At 42.6% G+C, this 9,554-nt stretch overlaps 1 protein-coding gene across 5 annotated transcripts in view; it reads right to left on the minus strand.

Annotated features, from left to right (window-relative positions):
- The window catches only part of JAK2 (Janus kinase 2), a 117,777-nt gene extending 109,495 nt beyond the window's left edge, over window positions 1-8,282 (minus strand). For 3 of the 5 annotated variants that reach the window (XM_086415231.1, XM_086415232.1, XM_086415229.1), the window contains exons 1-2: window positions 8,145-8,282; window positions 7,702-7,781 (exon numbers count right to left, since the gene is read on the minus strand). The gene's annotated coding sequence lies outside the window, so the exon portion shown is untranslated. Of the gene's footprint in view, window positions 1-7,701; window positions 7,782-8,086 lie in introns of all 5 variants that reach the window. The other 2 variants (XM_086415233.1, XM_086415230.1) reach the window with 1 other exon arrangement.
- Between the last annotated feature and the right edge of the window lie 1,272 nt (window positions 8,283-9,554).

A 9,554-nucleotide genomic window follows, 5' to 3' on the forward strand; every position in this document is an offset into this window, starting at 1 on the left:
AAGTTACTGTAACTGTTCCTAAGAAACAATCTCTTCAATGAGTATATGCCTTTATTTCACTGCCACGTTATACTTCTCTTTACATCTGGATCCTTAGTATACTCAGGCAAGAGAATACCATGATATTAAAGATGACGTCCACTGACTTATCCTTAATAATATATGCAGTGGTTTAGTCGCTCAGTCGTGTCCAACTCTTTGTGACCCCATGGACTGTAGCCTGCCAGGCTCCTCTGTCCATGCGATTTTCCAGGCAAGAATACTGGAGTGGGTTACCATTTCCTTCTCCAGGAATATATGCGGTGCACAGCATAAAATGGACACTGACAAAACATCTACCAGGTGACACACACTTACTGTCACCTAATCTATGACAAAGGCGGCAAGAATACACAATGGAGAAAAGACAGTTTCCTCAATAAGTGGTCTGGGAAAACTGGACAGCTACATGTAAAATGATGAAATTAGAAACATCATAATACCATATACAAAAATAAACTCCAGGACTTCCCTGGTGGTCCAGTGGTTAAGAATCCGCCTTTCTGTGTAAGGGGCACTGGTTCGATCCCTCATTTGGGAAAATTCCACATGCGGTGGGGCAGCTAAGCCTGTGCATCACAGCTACTGAGCCCATGCTCCAAGCCCATAAGCCACAACTACTGAGCCCACATTCCACAATTACTGAAGCCTATGTGCAGTAGAGCCCATGCTCTGCAACAAGAGAAGCCACTGCAATGAGAAGCCCGTACACTGCAGCTGGAGAGTAGCCCACTCAAGGAAACTAGAGAAAGCCTGAATAAAGCAACAAAGACCCAGCACAGTCAAAAATAACTAAGTGAATTTTTTTAAGACTCCATATAGCTAACAGTCACTAGCCAAGCAATATATCTCTAAACTCCCAAATAGCTTTCTCATAGATAACACCTTTGATGTATGAATCACTATAATAATGGTTGCTTAAGTTGTTTTTCAGGAACTCAGAGCTAGATCTTGACCAGCTCAAACCAGCTGAGACCACCAATCTTATTCAACTAGGCCTACCTGAGTATTCAATGGATCACCTTTTGATGTCAGAAGGCCAAAAACTCCACCCTCAGATCATGCTAATGCCACCAATTTCTGAACATGCACCCCATGAAGAAGCATGTAGTTCAGTTCCTTGGAGAACTTCAATCACTATACCTTTTTCCTGCATCCAATCACCCTTCCCCATGCCTCAGACCACCTTGCTCCTTTATCCCTTAAATATCTCAAAACCTTCACCTTTAGGGAGACAAATTTGAGATTTGTTCTCTAGTTTTCTCACTTAGCTGTGCCCTGTGAGTAAACATTTTCTCTGCTGCAAACTTTCCATCTCAGCATGTGTCTTGCTGCACATCAGGCAAATGAACCCAGTTCAGTAACATGATTAACAGAGTCTATTCCTCACCCTACCTTCGCCATGTTCACTGAAACACTCACTCTTAAACCCTGACTCGTCATGTAAGAAAGCCAAGTATCCTGAGTCCCCGATGTTTTAAGGACGTCCAAGCCACATGTATTGATAACGTGCTCCAGTGAAGAGCCTGAGATGAGATCTCAAGTCAAACAGCCAGTGTCAGCTTCCAGTCATGTGAGTGATGAAATCTCCAGATGATTCTAGTCCTCTGCCTTCCCATTATCCCCGCCAGCAGCTCTTCCCAACTGATGTCCTAGACACTGAAGAGTAGAAACAAACCATGCCTGATGTGCCTGATCTTAAGTACTGACTCAAAACATCTGAGTCTAATAAACCAGCTATTTTATTTCACTAAGTTTTCAGATGGGTTTGTCATAGCAATAGCAACAAAAATACATACTAATGGAAATGATCCAGTAGATGAAAAAATGGAGAATGCAAGAAAAAGAGAAAGAAACACAATGGTAAAGTCCTTGAAGGTAAAAGGGGATGGGTTCTTCTACCCAAATAGAAACCTTAGATGGGACACTGAATAGCATATACATTGTAAAGGGGGGGAAAGGGCAGAGTACAGACACAGATACAGAATTGGAGGAGAGGGTCTATTGATGGTAGGTTGTGTTATTTAGAAAATAGAGGTAAGTACCAGAAGACACTCTTATAAGACTTATAAGTGGTTTCCTGACAAACATAAATAAGAGATGGGGGGAGAAGCGGGTAAAGGCAAAAGGCTGCTGTTTTTCTGTTACAAACATTTAAGCCATTTATCTCTTAAATTTTTTAAAAACTCCCTCATTGACTCATAGATTATGTGATTTGCTCAAAGTCACACAGCATATTAACAGCACTCAGTCTTTGATCCCGATTTCCAAAACAGTATACTTTCTCACATTATACTACCTTTTATATTATAAAAATATTACCTAATGGAATTATACTGCATAATCAGAATTTATTAAACTAAAATAATTTAGTAATCAATAATGAATGCCCTATTCTCGAGGACTGATATCAACAAAGAAGGCAGAAAAATGTTCTTGGGAAGATAAAAATATGCATTCAAGCAAAACAAATAGCCCATGGACTATCTCTACTTCAGTCACCTCCAGAGTAGCTACATCATACAGGTTTCAAAAACAGATAACACTTTTACCCTTTCCAATTCTCCTAATCTGAATACTCCTAAAATTTGCTACCTTCAGTATTCCAAGTTATCTATAAGAATTTCTCTTTCCTTTTAGCAATTAATACCCTTATCATTTTATCCAGATCTTACCAATACAACTGCACCAACAGTCATTTGTCTACCCTGACAGACCACTAAATGCCTTAACGCTAACCACTTAATGTCCACTCATTCACATAACACAAATGCAGGGCTAATGCCCATAAGAAATATGGGCGTCTATGTAGTACAATATGAGAGGACACAGATAAATGACAAACACTCTTTCAAAAACTACCTTCTGGTCTTTATTATGTCTAAAATTCTCATCATTAGTCCCAGGGATGGACAGCTTTGAAAAAAAGTCTCCGTCAATCAACCAAAAATCAAATCCAAAGGTTGTTATACTAGAGAGAACAAAATAATAGCAGTGGTTAATTATGTATGGGAAAACCATAAGCAATTTTCTTCTTTCTTCTGCTTTTCTAGGTTTTATATTAGGAAAAACACCAGTAAACATTTATAAGACCTTTTTCAATTCTGATTCTTCTCACTTTTTGGCAGTGATCAACCATGATCAACTTGATAAACACTCACACCTTAACCTTCCCACTCACTTGCCTCTCAAATTACCTGCCCTGTCCTTGTCACCTTTGCCAATTCCTCTTCTTTCACTCACTCTCCAATTATGTGCAGTTCCCAAGGCTCAATCTCAGATCCCCTGCTTTTCTCTCTAAGCACAATAATTTCAGCCTTAAATTTCTTTACTAGGTTCTATTCACATTGTCCCACAGTCTGGTGATATGTCTGTACTTGCTTATCTCACTGTCACCTCAAACTCAACAAATCCAAACTACAAGCCCAGATGTCTGTACCCCTTCAACTAGCTAATAGTTCATACCTATTTCTGTCAGTACAGTCATTAATTAAACCCTTGTTCTTTTTTTTGTCACCAACTAAATGAGTAACTTTGGCCATATTTTTAAACCTCTCTAGGTTTCCTAATGCACATGTTCTCATATAGCTTAAGAGTTTCGACACTCTAATTTCTTATCACTGTGGATCAAAACTTCAGTCATCTCTAATTACTCCTCTCCTTCCCCCCACTACATCTTCCTTTCTTATCCAGTCCAGAACAAAGTCTTGTGTGACATCTCTCCAGGCTTATTTTTACTAAATTCAAATCCTCATTTCCTCAGGCCTAGGTGATTTTCCTAGGTCTATGACTTCTCTTTCCACCTCATACTCTACCCAGCTCTGGTGCCACTGTGATTTTCTTAAAATACTTTTTTTAAGCAAGTTTTTTCTCATTGTGAACCTTTAAAGCTTGTCTATTACCTATGAATCAAAATATACTCTTCTAACCCTGCACTTAAAGACATCCATCCATCTAATCCCAAACATTTTCACCTGATTTCTTTCTACTCTCTGACAGAAACCTTCATTTCAGTCAACTTGTTATGTACTGTTCTCTGATCCTGTCCTGCTTATTTTGCCTTTTCTTCCTATACAAGTTCCTTCCTCTTTTGTAAAATCAAGTTCTGCCCAGTTTTGATTCTACCTCTTCTCTGGATCTTTGTCTGCTCACTTCAACTTTATATGGTATCTGAGATATATAACTTTTATTATTTTCCTATCTCCCCTATTACATTATAAGTCCTCAAGGAAAAGAACCTGCTTTACATTTTTCTGCACCTTTTGTGGATCTATAGCAAAGTACCTTTACGTTGTAGATATGAATAAATATTTGTCTGGTAATGGCCTAAAATTCCTTTTTAATACACAGCATTTCTTGAATGTTCCACATGTACTCAGCATTGTGGGTTTGTATGTGTGTGAGTTTAATCTAAATTCTGTTTCTCAATGCATACACAATCAACTTGAAAAGATGTGGCTAACAGAGAAATAATTATCAAACAACCAAAATATGATATATAATTAAACTATGTGATGATATGCTAAGACTAAAAGAACTATAGAACTGTAAGAGAGGAAAAAAGCAATAGTTAGTGAGAAACAATTTCACGAATGAAGTGGAACTTTTAACTTAGCAGCAGTGGTAATAAACTGTTGTAATAATAATAGCTTATTATATTCAGAGCATTGTATAATTATGACAATAGTTTATTGTTAAAGGAGTTTACTTTATGTCTGGGAGTCCTTAATGTGCCGGGCCCTATTCCTGAGGGTTTTTCATGTATCAACTCTCTTAATTCTCACTACAAGCTTACAGAAAAAGTACAATTCTCAGTTTTCAGATGAGGAGACTGAGGCTCTGCTGAGTTATTCCACACCTAGTGACTCGTGCAGTAGGGTGCAGAACTGGACTTACTGGAAGAAGGATGGAAAACGTGTGAAAGTTAAAAAACAGAATAAGCTTAGCTGTTATTAGGAAGTATGAGACACAGCTTGCAATACTAGAGCAGAGGATGCTTGCTGAAGGTCCTTAGACAAAACTGAATAAACGGGGCAGGGACTGATGACATAATATTTTGAAAGCCAGGAAAAAGAAGCTCAACTTAATAGGTGGAATGTGGGAGGCCACTGAGGATTTGGGAGCAAGAGAGTGCCATAAAAAGGAGTATCAGAGTGGTATTTATAGAAGGAAGAGATGCTGGATTCAAAGGGGTTGATATGAGTTACAATATTCTAGGCTGAGGATGAGTCCTGGGATTTAGGTAGTAAAAGTGGGAGAAGCAAAGGTATGGATGACAAAAGAAATATGAATAGGACATGGTGAATGGATTAGTACGTGAGATAAACGAAAGAGGCAGTTTAAAGATTATGTCTAATTTAAAGCTTATATGGCCAACAGAGAGAAGGAAATTACAAAGGGGTATAAGAAGATGATTTTCATTTGGGGCAAAGTTAAGTTTAAGGAGATGGTCAAAAATACTAATAGAAAACCAGTACTGGAGAAACTAGAAAATAATCAGAATGACAAGCAATAGGATCAGTGTGAAATAAAGGAACTAGATAGTAGCTATGAAGATATTAAATAGGAGAGTAAACATACGAAGCCGTGATCAGCTGGTACTAACTTTGTATCAATAATTGTACCAATAACTTCGGTGGGAAAGGGAATCAATTAGTGACCAACATTTAAAAATGCAGTTTTTCCATTAAAATTTTTTTTATCAGAAAGCCAACCAAAAACTAAGGCAAAGGCTTCCAAACTTTCTCCATTTAGGGAATCCTTAGACTTAGTAATTTTTTCATAGCACCCCCAGACCAAAAGAAATACTTAAGTGGGGGTGGTTTCAAACCACGTAAGTGTTAATGTCCTTATAATTTAGTGTTTGTTGGACACTGTATAAATTCTCAAACTTGGAATCAAACTTGACAACATCACATTCCAGTATTCTGTTTCATACAGTAGTTGCTTTTTATCAGAGCAACCTTTAAAAGTACAGCTTTGCAAAAACATGACATTGTAGAAAGGAATGTGTCAATCTAATGTTGAAACTGTGAACTACCTCAAATTATCAGTTCAAGCCTGAGTTCAATGGCACCCTGGGGCACCCCAGCACAGTTTGAGAAACTGGGAGCAAAGGGAAGGGGCCTAAAAAGAAAAGAAAGAAGAAAAAAAAATGGGAGCGGAGCAAAAGAAAATTCTTATTAACGTGGTTAACCACAAGAGGGCAGCACAACAGCAGGTAGGGGCAGGACAAATGCAGGGGGCAGGGGGGTGAGGAGAGATGATAAGGGTCAAACCTCCCCATAAGAAGGCTCTAAGACCACTTAACCAGTTCAAGATATAAAAGTCCTTTTTCTCCTTAGACTAAAAAGGAAGAAACACTGGTCACTGGCAGATCACCTTATGCAGTCATCCTGCCCTTCTCTAACATCCTTTCTATGCCTACCCAGTCAAGAGAAAAGCCATGACTTTCACAGTAGCCAAGCAATGTACTACTTTGCATGCGTAATTTTATTCAAACTCCACAACAATCTTATAAGAAAGTGAGGCTCAAAGAGATTTTAAATAACACTATTAAAAGGCAGGAACACCAGAATTCAAACCCAGAACTGACCCCAAAGTCAAGGTCCTTCCCTATTTGGTCTAAAAAGCATCTCATCTTTCAGCAACAGCCAGTTGAAGTAGAGAAGAAAACCATGTTCCCTTCCTATACCTGAGACACGTGTCTCAAATCACTAGGAAAAACCAGCAAATGAAGCAAACTCTTCTTTAATGGGTTCCTAAAACATGCTAAATACTCCAAACGTAGGACACTCAGAGAAAGAAACAAGTATTGTATGCTTATCTAGTCAGCAAGTACTGTAGTTTTCCTGTACAGGTAAATACATGTTAAGGCAAATGCTGGACACATCCAGTTTGCAGATATGTTACATATTAAAAGATACGCGCACACAGGAGCAAGGGATTCTCATACCCAAGTGGTAAAGGGGGAAGGGAAAGGGAGGAAAAAGGTTGATTATTCATCTTAATATCCGTTGGGTGTTATATCAGAATACCTGCAGTAGCCCAACAAAACTATTATGAAACCAAAACCAATCGTCATCACTTATTCGCACTTGCAGTTTCCTCCTCCACATTTCTCCTCCCCTCTATGACATACTCAGCTGCCTCTGTCCTTTCATTCAGAGAAAAGAGAGTTCCTCCGGACAGATTAATAACCACCGGAAAGCAAAATGGGTAAATTCAACCGACAAAGTAAACTTAAGCAGATAAAACTGCCCAGGAAGCATTCTATGCGGTAGCAGAAACCCCAGCAAGAGCAGCTAACGTGTCCTCTCAATAAGTATCTCTTATTACTTGAAAATGTTCCTCCCTCAAAGATTAAGAATCTTTGGTTGCTTGAGGAGAAAGGGTATTGGATGACGTTTTCTCTGCAAAGAAAAACAATGTACGGTCAGCAGAGAAACAAATAACGACTGTTTCTTAAAGAATAACAATAAAGCCCAGAACTACCCTCCAAGTTCATTCCAAGTTCAGCACTGCCATTTTCAAAGAAGTAAGCAACAATGAGCCCTGCCTGTCGACACACGCTTCCAACCTTCCTACGCACGGACTCACACCTCAAGACACCCTCGTCTTTACTGCAGAGAAAAAGGACTGCAGTCAGGATCGCTTACCCACCTTCGGGGAAAGGGGATGGAAGGGCCTCTTCTGCAGAAGAGAAACAGATCACATCTTGTTGCCTTGCCTGCTTCTGAAACCTAAAAGAAAAAAAAAAAGCGGCAGTTACTACCGCAGAAATCCAGGGGAAATAGATGCTCTTTTCTAGGCTGTTCAGATGTCTAGAAAATTTTAAAGAGAGATAAGTAAAGGGGAGGAGGAGTATCAGGCACATAAGGATGCAAATATCAACAGAAAGACACTCCGTCCGAGGTTTCCTTCTAAAAAGGAGGATTTTCTTGCCGAGTTTACCGACACTAGCGGGGGGAAGGGGAGATCGGGGTGGAAAGGACGAGAGAGACAACTGGTGCCCTCCACCTGGAGCCCAGGCAGCAATAACACTCACCCGCCGCAAGGATGTGGTGACGACGACGCGCCCCCAAGCCCGAGGGGACTGCTCTTACCCGGTGCCTCCGGCTGGCCACAGTCTGCGAAGCCCCTGGAGCAGGCAAAGGTCCGAGTATCCGCCAGGCTGAGACCTCGGGGGCCCTCCCGTGCGGGTTCGGCTCTCACTCACATCCCTCGGCGGCGAAGATCTGGCCTTTCCCTGCGCTGCAACAGAAGCCCTCCGCCCCGACGCTCTGCCACCAAGTCCGGACCCAGGGGCCGAGGGCCCGAGGCGGCGGCGCGCACTGTGGAGCGAGCAGGACGCGGGCCCAGCCTGTCAGCGCTCAGGAAGGCCGTTAGCGTCGGCCGCTGCGGCCCGCTCCGGCTCCTCTTCCTCTCTCCTTCCTGCAACCCACACCACTCCCACTTTGGGGAACCGGGAAGCCCGTCACAGTCGTCGTCTCCACCCTCTCCGGAGTCACACCGTCTTCTCAGCGCCGCAGGCGACACTGGCTGGGACGTCCTATTTACGTCCGACTCAGCCTCCCAGTTGGCCTCGGGTCTGGCGTCTTGTTCACTGCAGAGACCGCCTAGGTGCAGGGCCGGCGCCTGGCGCGCACCCCCGGACTGCGCGTGCGCCGCTCCACCCAGGCTGCGCTTTCACCGACGCGCGCCGGGGGCGGCCGACGACTGGCTACACAGAACCTGGGCTTCTCGGGAAACGAACTGGCGTGCTCGGAGATTCCCGTGGTGGCCCCTGGGCGTGAGCGGGCGGGGAACTTGAGCTGGGCCGGGCCCTCCGCAGATGGGCGTGTGCGTGGCCGCCGCCCGCCGTGGAGGCGGCTGGGAGTGAGTCAGCCTGGCCGGGTAGGGTCTCCCCTGCGCACAACCTGGCACCGCAGAGAGACTTGCCCTGGTCGCTAGGCCGAGGGTTTGGTGCAACGCGTTCCTAACGCAGCGTTTCGCGCCAGTGCAGTTATGGGAGTCTGATTCCAATCAGTCACTTCTGCTGGAAAGAAATGAGGGTGGGATGAGGTGCCCAGATGCCTGCGGACTGGCGGCAGTGCCAGGCAAACGAGAAACAATTTCCACCATCCCGAAGAGCCTCATTCATTGGGTCAACAAATATTTACTGAGCACCTACTGTTTGCCATTCTTGGTAGGACCCCAAAGATGCTATGTGAACACAACCCACATACCCCTTGCCCTACTGGAGCTTGTATTCTGATAAAGCGACAAAAAAAAAAAAAAAAAGCCTTAAATTTATAACGTGCAAGAGTATAATTGCCACTAGGAAAAGTAAAGGAGCAGGAAGTGGGGAGGCAGTGTGCTATTTTAGTTAGAATGGCCAGGAAAGACCTCCCAGAGTAACATTTGAGTGGAGATCTGAAGAAGGAGAATGAGCCAGTCCTGTGGCTATCTGTGAAGACAGTTTCATGCAGAAACAGTAGCAAAGACAAAGACCCTAAGAAGGGAATGTGCTTGGC

This window comes from Bos grunniens, chromosome 8 (genome assembly GCF_055505025.1).
Source record: "Bos grunniens cultivar Pamir isolate PY7600 chromosome 8, Bosgru_T2T1.0, whole genome shotgun sequence".
In the NCBI taxonomy this organism is placed as follows: domain Eukaryota; kingdom Metazoa; phylum Chordata; class Mammalia; order Artiodactyla; family Bovidae; genus Bos; species Bos grunniens.